The sequence below is a fragment of the Anomalospiza imberbis genome, chromosome 4, assembly GCF_031753505.1.
Source record: "Anomalospiza imberbis isolate Cuckoo-Finch-1a 21T00152 chromosome 4, ASM3175350v1, whole genome shotgun sequence".
Lineage (NCBI taxonomy): Eukaryota > Metazoa > Chordata > Aves > Passeriformes > Viduidae > Anomalospiza > Anomalospiza imberbis.
In genome coordinates, this window is record NC_089684.1 from 5,374,513 (window position 1) to 5,388,554 (window position 14,042).

At 36.0% G+C, this 14,042-nt stretch overlaps 1 protein-coding gene across 40 annotated transcripts in view; it reads left to right on the forward strand.

The window, feature by feature from the left end:
• The window catches only part of SORBS2 (sorbin and SH3 domain containing 2), a 142,919-nt gene that overhangs the window by 13,007 nt on the left and 115,870 nt on the right, over positions 1-14,042 (forward strand). For all 40 annotated transcript variants that reach the window (XR_010998032.1, XM_068186879.1, XM_068186878.1 and 37 more), the window contains one exon: positions 5,928-6,055. The gene's annotated coding sequence lies outside the window, so the exon portion shown is untranslated. The remainder of the gene's footprint in view (positions 1-5,927; positions 6,056-14,042) is intronic.

Below are 14,042 nucleotides of genomic sequence, written 5' to 3' on the forward strand. Positions count from 1 at the left end.
TGAGCAGCAAAGAAAGAGTTTGCCAAAGCAATTGTGTCTTGGTGAGCTTTGTCTGACTTCAGCTGTTTCTATTATGTCAATATTGTATGTTGCCATTAGAGGTAGGAAACAAATAGAAATGTTGGGCTGCTGAAAACCAGATATTGCCTTTGAAATCAGACTAATGGGGGAAAAAAACAAAGAGTTAACAGAAAAAATATTAGATTCTGGTAATATTACTTTGTATTATAAAATGCTGGAGAGTTATCTCTTTAGATTGTGTTTTGAGTTAGTGGATCATAATAGTAAAATGAATAAGCTGACTAAAGGAACACTGATGGAAAGATGGTTCTCTACACTGTGCTTTGACTTTAGCGAGAGGTTTTGTACTCATTTGAGGCAACAAGTGCTCACCCTAGGGTTCAGTGCCTGAAAGCTTCTGTTGCAGTAGCTTGGCTCTTTCCTACCTTCCATTCTATGAGTAGCAGAAAGCATTAAAATTACTTAATCTGTAAAGCTAAGGACTGTTTTTCATATAGGTCCCTTGTTTTTTCATTACTAGCCTGGCAGCTTAGCAAACTGGCAGAAAACCATTGTGTTAATTATTGAGAAGCCTAAATTCCTTTGTGGATTTAGTCGTGGTAATTGGAATAGAAGCTCAATACAGAGTACGGAGGTGTAAAGCTGGCCTGGCCATAATCTGGTGGTTTAAGAAAAAGCAGAATGGTGTTAGGCCTTGTGTGCTCTGTAACATAAGTCTTTGTGAAGCGGAAGGAAGGATTTGGGACTTGTATTACTTCTGTGGATTTTTTTTTTTCCTTACATGGACCAGCAGCTTGAGAGTGGCAGCTGCACACAGGATCATGGCCCCAGAGCCTGGTGATGGCAGTTCTCCCTTGAGAAGTGAGCAGTTTTATCCATAGATAACTCTGGGAAGGTGTTAATGTTTCAGAGTATATTGCTCGGATGTAAATATTTCAGAGTAACTGAAGGCAGTTGCTCAAACTTTCCTTTCTCCAAGGTAAGCTTTTTCTTTCTTAAGCTTATGAGAGTCCACTTCTTGCTCTGTGAGCCACATGAAGTGTGTGATTACTCTATGAAAGAGGGCCAGTGTCCTCAAAAGACCAGACAATAGCATGACGCTTGGTATTTTGTCACGGAAGTGGGAGATGTGACTATAAATCCTTCTGAAAGTTTAATCCAGGTTTTCCATAGCTGTGGCAGATGTTTTAATGTCCATCAGTGAAGTGTTTTTAAAAATAACATGGTGGTGTAACATCATCTTCCGTGGTTTTGATAAAGAGTGGACAAAACCTGAGAACATCTTTTGGATACTTGTGCCTCAGATTTAGAATTGCTAAAACACAAGGATGTACAGGACAGCTGTCACCAAAGTAATTTCATTAAGACAAGGCATTGCTTGCTTGGTTCAGGAGGAGAATTTTAGCTGTTAAAATTAGCTAAAATTTTAGCTGGTGTTATTAAACTGTTAAAAGACATACAGATACTTAGAAATTTGAGTATATATATAAAATGGGTATTTTTAAAATTACCCCTTTTCATTTGGGCTCAAAAGACCCTCTTACTTGAATTGGTAAATCACAGATTGAGAGTCCTAGCTTGTCTACATTTCTGAGGTTTAAACCTTTAGGAAAACCCACGTCTGTAATGCCCCCAGCACCCTCCCAAAAAACCACCACAGTCTTACACAAGAGTTAAGCAGAGTCTAGCAGAAAACAGACCTGAAGGACAAATAACTTTGTACCAAGTTCTTGAAACAATGGCCTAGCAATGTATATTAAGAGTGAGATTAACAATAAGCTTCTGTTCCCCATTTCCTGAAAAGGCCTTCTCATATTTATTTTCCTGTTCATTTTTAACTGTTTGCTCTTGGAACAGAGGAAGTTGGTTTTACTAGAAAAATAGGCAGGCATATTATCCTGTTGGTCCAGTTTCAGAATGATAGCTGCAGTGGCTGTAGTCATTTTTCACATAGTTATGAGAGCAATTACATGGGGGGCAATTACATGGTTTGCCCCAGTTACATGGAATTGGCTAAGGATTGGAATTGGTTAAAGTATTGGAATTGGTTCTAACAGGTGACTAAGACCCTTTAAATATTTAGATAATATGCTTTCAATAGTAAGAGGAGTTTAAATGCCTGTGATTTCACTTCAAAGTTGAGAGTATCTTTACGTTTTAATGTAGTTATTTGGTGCTGATTTAAAGGTATAATAATAATATTTTTTAGTGGATTCTGTGATATAATGGTGTTATTAAACATATTAAAAATTATAACATATTTGCTTATTGTAACTGTAAAATGTCTTACAAAAAATGGCTAGGGGTTTCAGTCTAACATAAACTTAAAGTCAAAAATGAGAACTCAATATAGCTAAAGACATTTGGTGTCTTAAAGAGAACGCAGGTCTGCTGTTCTGCAGAACAACAGCAGAGTCAACTCTTGATCAAACGTACGCCATTTTGCAGACCAGTTCATGTTAATTGAGTGAGAGTGTGATTCTTTGTACTTGCTGTCTTGGTCTGTCTTTCAAATGCATGAGTTATCTGTAGAACACTTCTGTGACAAATTCAGAAGACTGCTTTGATACTTTGTTTGAGTATAGGCATCCCTGGCACTAAGTTCAGTCAACATATGTTCATGCATTTTTACTTACATCATGTTATACAGGATTAACCACAAATAATATTGTATGTGACCTATGTGTAGCAAAATATTCCATCTTGTCCAGGAGCATGGCCACCATTCTTCATAGCTCCATTGCTTTTCAGCAGTGGAGGCTACTGAAAACACACACTACATTGGAAAAAAAGTCTTATTTGTGAGATCCTTCAAGTTCCTATATGTCTAAAACACTTTTCAGGCTAGGTGAAGTCCAGGACAAAGTATGTGATCCATAGCTTTCCTTCTGTAGATTTCTTTTTTTTTCCTGCACTCTAAAAAATACTCATTTCAGAGATTGAGGTAATCAATTCTATGAATGAACACTCTTAAGGGAGACTTCTGAAAACAGAGTACATCCATTTTGCTTCCATTCTCGAACATTAAATTCATTTGTCATAGTTCAGATGAAATTAAAATTTTATTTGGAAAAAAAAATGAACAAATGAAATAAATCATATCCATACTTCTGATTTCTTCCTGAGGCAGGTAACGTGCAATTCATTTAGACACACTATCATACTACTCAAAGGTATGCCAGTAATCTTAAAGTATATTAATAGAATCATGTGTAGAATAATACAAGGAGAAGGAGTCATTACACCTGGCTCTGCAGTGTTCACCTGCATATCTTGAAATGTACAGGGACACTTCTCAAAAGGATTATTCTCATTCAGCTATTCCATATGAAGCTTCAGTGACTCAGTTGTGTTGGAAAGACTAGGCTTAGAAAAATTAAGATTTCCTGTATGTGAATCTGTGCAGTGAAGTGTGTATGCAAATTTTGTCTCTCAGTATTTTAAATCATCTTCTGGATCTGTTACTTATCAAGATTCTTTCCTCTGGTTTATGAAAATCTCTTTAGTGTCTGTCCTGTTGTGTCTGGCCACAGAGCTCCTGGAGACTTGCACCAAGTACCTACATCAGCAGTGTGAACTATATACTTCTTAGTCATGTTTGAGTTCTTTAGTACTAAAAATTGATTAAATCACACTGGAGTGGGTCAGTAAAGAAATTAAATTCTTAATTTTAGTATTATATATACATATACAGTTATCTTTGAGACCTAGGTGATATATGTGATATTTCTGACATCTCATGTTTCCTGTGGATAAAGATGATCTGATTTGTATGCAGTAGCTAAAGCACTTTAGTATATATCAAAGCAGTGCTTATGTCATGTTTAGTAAATCCTACAAATACTAATAGGTAAACTGTCATTTATTTACACAAATACATTTGCAGAGAGTGTGTGAAGAAACAAGGTGCCAAGATAGGTTAAGTGCTGATGGTGACTCAGCTAGGGGCAAATCTGTCTTCTGAGAAAATGCCTCTGAAAAGAAATGCTGAGCTGCAAAGTCTTGTGTATTAAATTGTGTCAGTAGTTAATTGGTACTGCTAATAATGACTTTAACACATATTTCTAGTTTTGTGCTTGTGTAGTATTAGTATTCAGCATGTGGATATTTATTGATTTAGCTTGTAACCACCAGATGACAGCATTATGGATGGAAAGGTAATGTAGAATCTGACACTAGTGGTCTGGTAGATGCAAGTCTTGTATTTATTTACAAACTATACTTCATGTTCCACTTGACCATTACAGGTGTCAAGCTGGCTATAACTCACACATTATCTGAAATTTAAGCTGTTGGAGTCCTTTAATATCTTTGTTCATGAATCTCAAATATAAACTGAGCTTTTTATCTTTACTGGACTAGTTTTGTGGTAAAATTAGGGTCTTAAACTCTAGACATCAGGAATGAAGTAGCAATAATGATTAATTTAACAGGTTGGTATTTAGAGTTTGTGGGTTTTCTTGTAGCTTCTTTTAACTGCTGTAACACTAAAAATAGCTGAGATCAAATGGAAAGGATGCTTTTGAGCTAACACAGACAGAATTTGTGCTATATTTTTACTATTAGCAGCTTTTTCATTATTGTTCAAAGTGTTCTATAGCTAATGATTTTTATGCAAGTCTTCAGGAGAATATGTGCTTTTCATGTTTATATATAACAATAAGTATTGCTTTACTTGTTTAACAGTGTACTAAATAGCTTGTGTCTGGCATCCTGTTTCATGTGTCCGTATAACTTCCAAACAGCTACTGTTCATTAATAAATCAGAAATTAAGGTGTCCCATGGTGTTCTAAAGTGTTATCAAATGAATGTGCTGAAGTAGACATGACTGGAAATTTAGCAGATATTGAAACATATTGCTATCTTACCACACCTGCCTGTTTTAGATGTTGAGCTGTGAGAGTAACTGTAAGTTTCATAACTTTTCCTTGAACAAAAGTAACAAAATTTTTCCGTGGCAGTACCTAACAGTGTGATGATGTTTGAGAACTTTTTCTGAGGAAGCAAAACCAAGAATTGCTGACATATATAGAGGGAAGTTATAGAGAAGGATATGATGGAAGTTTTCTCCTCTACCAGAAGAGGCTGCAAAAAATTAAAATTATAAAATTTTTCACTGACTCAGTTTATCTGTGTTTTCTTAAACTTCAAAGTTTTTATGTACCCGTGAAGATGTTCAGGGTCTTTTCTTAGAGTCATTAATTTGTATTTATACTTTCTGTTTCCCAGTATGGGAGGGTAAGTTGGTTGGTTGGTTGGCAACGTGACAGAGGAGGACAGGAGAATATCATGTCACGGAATGGCCCTGATCAAAAAAAAATGGAATTCCAGCAGCTTCAGGTCACTAGACTTCCAGAATAGTACTGTTGCTAAAACTGTAAACTTGAGATGTAGACTAGAAACAAACTACGGGCTTCAGTCTTGGTATACTGTTTGTCCTGTCCTTGGATGTGTATACCAGTCAGATATGCTGGACTTTAATGCAAATAGGATTGCTTCCATCTCAGATGAAACCTTGTATAGAGAAGGCAAAACATTTTCAGAGACAACCAAACTCAAAAGGTGTTCTTCACATTAAAAAAAAACCCATGGTAGTTCATTGTCTGAGCTAAAAGTTATAATCTTCAAGCTCCCTGATTTCATTTTAACAGTAGTTTGGTTTGGTTTTTTTCATCAACAGTGGTTGTTCTCTGCTCCGTTTCTTTAAATAAAAAATTGGACAATGAACAAAGATTTTTGCTATGGATTTCCTGATTTTTTTTTTAGCTTGGGTTGGGAGGCTGCTTGTTCTGTATTACATTTTCATTTTGATAGTAGGCAAGCTCACTACTGCTGAAAATAGCTCAAATGTTCTTAGGGAAAAAAAAAGCCAGCAGCTTAGACTCTTTCTCTTTTTCTTTTGCAGACTCTTGCATGTGAGTTAAATTAATTTCTTGAGAGAAACCTTCATTAAGGGCTATATAAACAAGGTCTACATATACAGAAATTTCTTACTTCTGCTGCATTTGAGACACAGCTAAACTCGTCTGTTTGGTAAGTCATACTTTTCTTAAGGATTTGTCTTTCTTCCTGCCCTTGTGACTTGCATTTCTGAGTTTCTAACTAGTGTTCAGGAAGAAACAGCTTCGGCTTGCTGGTAGTACTGGTGCATTCTGTATATGAAGTACAGAGATCAATCTGCAAGGCATTACAGTGCTGCTTTTACAAACTTCAGAATAGTATCTATGATTCTGTATGCCACTTTGGTATACATGGGGTTTAGTAATTTTTCTAATACTTTGTTCTAATTTTGCCATTATGAAGGCATTAAATGTTTTAAAGCAAAAGTGGTGATTGTTCTGTCTTGGATTTACCTGTTTGAATGTTCTGTATTTAATAAATTGACTTAAGAATGTGTATTGCAAAGTATATTCAGTGTCAAGACAGAGTTTAAAAATAAACTTTCCCAACATTTATTCATATCTCACTGATTTTTGGTTACACCTATTCTAGATAAAATAGGTTGATGTTATTAAATACAATGCTTTATTTTTTTCTTGGTGGTGTGCCTATTCATGGGACAGTAAGCATACTTATCACTAGTCTTTAATTGATCATATAATTCTGTAAAAGTTCTTTTAAAGGTATTTATGTCTTATAGTGTCTTTGGGTTTTGACTGTACAGCTTGAAACATTTTTTTTTCCTTTGATTATGAAGTATTAACTGAGTTTGACCCAAACAAAAGCAAGTTTGTCCTCTACCTTCTGTTTTTCTTCTTTATTGCAATAAAATGAAGAAAGTCTTGGAAGAGCAGAAAATGTTTTGCTCTGTGCTGAGGTTTTTCTAAGCAGTTGGCTGGCATTAGATGGCACCCTATATATACCCAGTCCATCTGATCACTTATGCTGCAATGCTTTGGCTTACCACAATTACTGTGTACTTACATACTGCATGCCCTAGTTCTGCACAGCTCATTTGCAGCCTTTGCTATAGCCCTGACATCAGTTTATTTCAAAAAATATGTTGAAAACTCAATTTCCTATTTAAAATAAGTGTTATATTTAATGTAAAGCAATAGTTGTCTTTGCATAGGAAAAAAAAACCCAAAGAAAGCAGATCAACACTCTTACATAGAACAGTTTGGAGGCTTTCCAATTACTTTCCAATTAATTTAAGTTTCAGTAAGAAGCTTTCCATCTTATTTTTGGGTTAAAAGAGAAAAGTTGAAATGGATGTCTAGATTTCATAAAAAAAAATCTTACTTGTCTTACATTGATGGTTTTGATATAAAAAGAGTTTGTCACCTGAGAATTACTTCTAAAAAAGCTGAAGCTTCTGAAGGAACTTAAGACACCTCAGAGGCCATGCTGCAATAACTCTTTAAGCAATTTAGAAATATGTGATCCCTTAACATGTCCAAAAATACAGCTGGAGGAGAAATTATACATAAATAGGCTGTACAGTAGACAAAAATATGTACCAATTATTTTCAATTAAAAACAGTGCTTGAACCCTTCAAGGTAAGGGCCAGTGATCGTCTATTAATGATCATTTCTTAATTCATGTAACTTTGAATTTGCTATAAATTTTGCATGTAATTTTTGAGTGAATACCAGGGCTGACTTAGAGGAACTTGTGTCTGGCACGCTAACACAACCCAAACTTTAGCTGAGTGAACTTGGCACAAAATTCAGCATAAGAGAGAAAATCTCAGGAGAGCAGTGGAATTCCTTTCCTTGAATAAGTATACCTCAGCATTCAGGGGGAAGAAATGGTAACATTTTGTGCAAGTTTCTGCTTTTCACAGTGTGTCTTTGTTCACGTCCCAAAAGGGGTGTCAAATACATTGAAAAAAAAAACCAACTTTCTTATTTGAATTTTTCATTTTACTTAATTATATGGTCCCAAGGAACCCATTAAATCTGGGATGGCCTAACACCATTGTTTATAACTTTTTGTGTATGGAGAAAAAAGGCTCAGTTAGAACAGTTTGGTTACACAACTGTGTTCCCTCCACAGTGTCTTTGTGAGCTCAGATAGAAAGGTAGGAGGCAGGTGTATCTATCAGCATTTTGTGACGGAATTATTTTTTTCAAAGTGTCTCAGAAAATGTTTTCTTTTTGCCAACATAAGTGTTATCCAAACAAAATATGATATTACTGAACTGTTACCTTGAGAAACAAAGGATCATGATAACTTAGATTTCTTGTTAAAAGCTTTGTGCTGAGAAAGACCTTAGCTTAATATGCTGTTTAGTCATGATGTTACTTCCATGGTGTGGTCTTCTGTGAATTTACTGATGACAGGGGACTTTAATGGGAACTGTTCTGTATGGGATTCTCATCTATGATCTCAGCATATCAGCAGATCATAGTAATATGGTGAAACTGCATGAATTTAATATATGACAATGCTGGAGAAGAAAAAGGTGTTTTGAAAACTTGAAATCAAGACCTGGTGATAGAGTAAATAAATCTGAGTAAAAGGCCATCATGCAGCCATCTCTTCCTCACATTAACTGCAGACTGGGGATATACCAAAATGGAGATGCTGAGAATATTCATATGTGAGACTTATGAGTTGTGTCGGCACTGGACTACCTGGCCATGTGGTATTTTCAGATAGCAATATACAGCTCTGGAAAAAGTTTGTGATGTGATTCTGTATGTAACCAGCTGCTACAGAGGGTTGCAATTTTTATGGCATCCTGGTTATCTCGTGTCTGCAGTAGTGCAAATTTGCAATGCCACTTTGTTGGATTTGGAGCTTAGGCTGTGCTTAACCTTTCGATTGATCCAAATGAAACAGGAGCTGGCAGGATTCCCAGCTTCTCACAGTAGCCTGTACTCATCATCATTAATCTGTGGTTTGGGGGAAGACAGTAAAATTAATCACTTTATTAGTATTCAAGTACAGCAGTCAGCATCTTTTGTAAGAATTAATAATTTTAAATATAATGTCTAAGCTTTTGGGTTGCTTAACTTTTTTAAGAAAACAACTGTCTTTTAGATAAACTTTTTCCATGTTCTACAACTTCAGAAGTATTAATTTTCCATTAAAAAAAAAAGTAATAGTTGCAAGTGAAAAGCAGGTACTTTTGCATATGAAACAATAAAAAATTTTCACTTCTGCCCCAAGCCTTGAGTTTCATTTGATTCTAATTCTTGTATAAGTTTGAAAAGTACTGATTTAGGAATAAAGTTGCATATACATGGCAGAGAATTCACCTTTTTAACCCCAGAACCACAGAATGGGTAAGGTTGGAAGGAAGCACAGTGAGGTCATCTAGTCCAAAATCTCTCCATTTGTGCGCTTGTATTTTATTGAGAAAAGCATGCTTTTAAGCACTTTCTCTTCCTAAATAATCTAGTAAGTATACTTTAACCTGTTTTCAAGGTGGCTCACGTAAGGCATTATCTGTTTATACTTGTAAGACTGCATTTGTCTCCATAATATTAGTGTCTTAAGAATTGGTATGTTTCCTTAATGACTAATGCCCCTAAATGTTTAATGCTGTTAGAATGTTTAATGCTCTGTCATCTTTAGTGCTGGACATGAACTTGGGCACCTAGGCTCCTTCCACACTTCAGACTGCTAATGATTTGTTTCCCAGAAAGGTTCCCTGTAACAGTCATTTAGTACAAATGCATTTAGAGAGGAACTGTCCTGGTGCAAAGGAGACTTTTAGCATGTGTATCTTCACTAGTCTGTGCAAAAACAGCAGGTGAAACATGTAGCAGCTCCAGCCTTTTGAAGCTGAAAGTCCTAGCACCGAGTTCCTGTGTGCGAGTAGCCTCTTGACTTTGAAACTGCTCCTTGAGGCACCTGAATAGGATTCACTTACTTGTATGATTTATCTTGATAGTTCGAGTTAGCGAAGACATGAGGTGCAGCAGAGCTGTATGTGTGACCCTGAATCTCTGTGAGGCCTCTGGACCTGCTGGAAAGCAGTGGATTTCTTCTCCGAAGTCAAAAAAGGTTGAAATAAGAACAGAGATAAAGAGTTTTGATAATGTCCTATTGTCTTATTTAATGCCTGGGAGGGAAGGAAGCAGAGGAGATGCAAATGGGAAGGTAAGCTATCTTGTTCATGTAAAGGGACAGTTGATTTGGAGAATGAGTCCTCTGTCTTGATAAGATTTAGTCTTTCAGAATAGTCAGGTTCTGATCAGTGAATAGAAGTTTTCAAGATTTTTCATAGCCTTCAATACACCAAATTAGCTAGTTAATCTTTCCACAGTGATGGTTAGTCAAATAAAGGCACTTGGAACTTACTGTTAGAGGTCTGTTGCATCTCCAAATGTGTAAAATCACCTTTTGGTTCCTACTTCCCTTCTGGGTCCTGCACAGAGCTTTCCAGTGCTGAAAAGGGAAGCTGATGGCTGATTTTAGGAATGTTACAGCTCAGGCCCAAAGTAATAGTTTCAAAATGAGAATAAAACTCATGTAAGACTTGGTTAAAAGCAAGGTTATGAAATATGTGTGCATTGAACAAGAAATTTAGATGTTATGGCTTAAAGTCTGGGGACATTCTAATGTACTGAAAGATTCTGCTTTTTCCTGTGACAGAAGGAGTGTTTAAAAATTATCTGAGACTTCTGTAAGCAGAATTAAGTTAGTGTTGAAAGTTTTTGAAAAAATCTTCTTTAAAGTGTGTCTTGACTTCATCTGCAGGCAGATTCCTAAAACCTACCTGTAATGCAACAGCTGGATGTTAAAAGCTATATCACCACTTCTTCGTGATACCTCAATAATAAGTTCACACAAAACATTTTGCAGTAGTAGCTTTGCATTAAAGGAAAAATTCTTTATTAAAATTAAGCAGATGTACAGTTTAATCTGCTGCTTGAACATCAATTCAATTTTGACTTGAAGGCCAAATTTCTGAAAAGTGCTCTTATCAAATACCCTTTTTAAAAACAAATCCAATACAAATCAAATGAACAAAACCCCAACAAAACCCAAAGCTTTGGAATTAAAAGGCTGAAAAGCATAACTAGGCAAACATCTGAATTCCTAAAAGGCATAAAGATGTATTGCAAATGGGCTGTCTGAATTATTTTGAACTTTAAGTCCTGTGTAGTTTGTATAAGCTGCTGCAAAGGTTGCTATACACTGACCCCTCCACCCCTATCTGGATTTCCCTCTTTTATGTAAATAGATAAGCATAAATCCACTATCTTGGCAATAATTGTACAGTTTCTTGCTTTGTAGCAACTGACTGCATGGTGATTTTCTAGCAAAACACTTAAGTGACAGGCTGCAGGTCAGCATGGTGTTGATCTGTCTTCCTGGGATCTAGGAAGTCTCATCCAAATGACTTAGAGTGCTTAGATTTCTGTAGTGAGATGTGCCAAGTGTTTGTTTGTAAAATCAAATGATTCATCAAGAAAAATTACATTTTTCTAGATAGGTATTAAAATACATATATTAAAAATTAAGGAATGGGTAGAACAGCTGAAATTAACAGAGTGCTGACTTCCAATCAGAATTTGAACAAAACCCTTACTTCAAATTGAAAATGCCATTATGTGACATAGGTAAGGAGCATGCTTTTGTTAAATTTTCAGATCTTGTATTCTTTGGGGACAGGTAGAATGAAAAGCAATAGTGTGACAGTAATGCTCTAATACTTGCAGTCTGTTCTACTCTTAGCAATAATATTTAAGTGCTTGACCAGAATGCTTGTTTAGAGTTGGAGAGCTGTTTTAAGTTGAAATTTGGGCTCCTTTGAGGAAGTCATTTACAGGCCAGCAAATACAACAGAGCAAGTTTGAAAGACCTTTGAGTCAGCTGGTTGAACTACTTATTACAAAATGTTTTTTCATTGAGTTTACTAACTTGTCTGTCAATTATCTGACAAACCAGAGTGGCCTGGACAAAGGTTGTTCATATCCTTAAGGCTTTAAAAGATTTTCGTGTGTGTCTGAGCCTTTTGAACTGTCACAAACAGCTCTGCACTTGCAGAATATTTGACTGTTCACTGCTACAAGCTTTGTCTACCTATCTGTGCTAAAACTCCATGCCAAGATTGCTAGTGTAACCATGCAAATCACTGTCCTGCTGTGGGCAAGTGAAATAATGAAAACAATTCAGTGACAATTTCAGTCTTTGGATTGCAAGTACATTGCTTTATGCAATTCATCTGCAAGTGAGGACTTGGTTATTGTTCGTGCCTGCCTACTAAGATTTCAGTAAAAATGTTTTCTTGGAACCAAGAAAAATACACTGCTTTAATAAAGAATTTTACCAGAAATGTTACTGCTAGCTTTTTTAAAATGTGGTAGACCAAGGTCATGCTACAGTGAAACATTCTGTTCCTTAATTGCCAGGATACAATTTCAGTGCTTGAAAGGGTGGAGAAATTCTAAAGCTTCATTAAGACCTTTGGTACAGTCATCTGTTTTTCTCTGCTGATATTTTCTGCCTACGAGCTTGAAAGCTTCAGAGTGGCTTTCCAGAGCTGTGTCTTGGAGAACACTGGGACACTACAGGCTGTTCCGCAAAGGTGAGGGAAGGGCAGCTCCCTCAGTGGCTGTGGTGTGGCAGCTGCTGCTGTGCCTCAGGATACAGGTGTATCCTCACACGTAACCTTGCAGCAATACCAATAGCCATTCCTATAAATCCATCAGTAGGTGGAAAGGTAAAGTTTGTTATGTGTGAGGAAAGCCTAATTGAAGGAAAGGAAGGAAGCAGGAAATTGTCTCAATTTTTTTAATGTTGCAAATATTTCAGTGATTGTCAAATGGGCATTTAACTCTATGTGAACACAAGCCCTAAGCCAGCTTCAGTCTTGACTGAATTTACTTTTTTGAAAGTAAGGGGATTTCAGCCTTGTGGTAGACAAGATATTATATCTGAAGGAATTTGTCATATGCTTCAGGGATGCTTGGGTGAATAGAGATGCTGTTGCAAAGATTTTGTCAGTGTAAATTCTTGCAGGTGCAACATTCCCATTTCCTACCTGGCCTTCTATTCAAATTTCTTTTTCAACAATATTCCATTTTACACTGACAAATGCTTAATACTGAGAATTAAAATAGTCCTTGTGAGGAATTAGTTCTGTTTAGACCAGGCAGTGTACGTGAACTCATTCTATACTGCTAACACTGCAACTAAATTTTAAATTGCCTTTTAAATTGGATCTTATTTGGTAGCTTATTATATTTTCTGTTACTGTATTTTAAAGATTAGGAGTAGCTTTAATGCAGCAATGACACATTTAAAATCAATACTAATGGTGAAAAAGATTTTTAAAACGTGTTACTCTTTTGGACTTTGTCCTTGTGTTACAAAGCATAGTGTTTGCTACAAATGGACAGACCATTCTTTGGAAATAACATTTTCTTCTGAGAATGACTGAGAAATTTATTTTTTTCCCTATTTCTAATGTCAGAATTTATTTAAATACCATCAATCACCTTTGTGGCCATTTCTTAATCTTCTCCTTTTGCTGTTACAAAATATTATAGTGGTAGGAATATTATTGATGTTAGTGTCTAGAGCAATGTAAAGGTTATATAGCTAAGAGCAAAATCTTTTTTTACTGTTTGTTTGAAGCTACAAGTTGCAGAGCATTATAGCATAAAAAATTAGAATATTCTGGCAGGAGATGTTATAAGTAGAAATACTAAGACAAACTGTCTTTCAGAATTATTCAGTGCTAGATCATTGTGTAATGCAACTAATTTGGTTAATCAGTTGTCATTCCTTAGCTTCCTTAGCGTGCTCACTCTTTGGAATGATGAAGCCCTTCTGGCCTGGACAGAGGTACTAGTTTTGCAGCTGATACCAAGGTCTCAGATAAGCTTGTCTGACCAGTTACTTGTTTTCAATGGTACAGTTAAGGACACTAGGCAGTGAACTGTTAGTCTGAACCACCTTGCATATGTAGTCCATATGAACTGCCAACTATAGGCCAACTATGCTCACATTTTCAAAACAATGTTTAAATCAATATAACTAACCTAACTGAAAATGTATATGCAAAAACAGGCATTTGTTTTTGTTCCTAGTTGCAGGATTAGTTCTTAATTATCC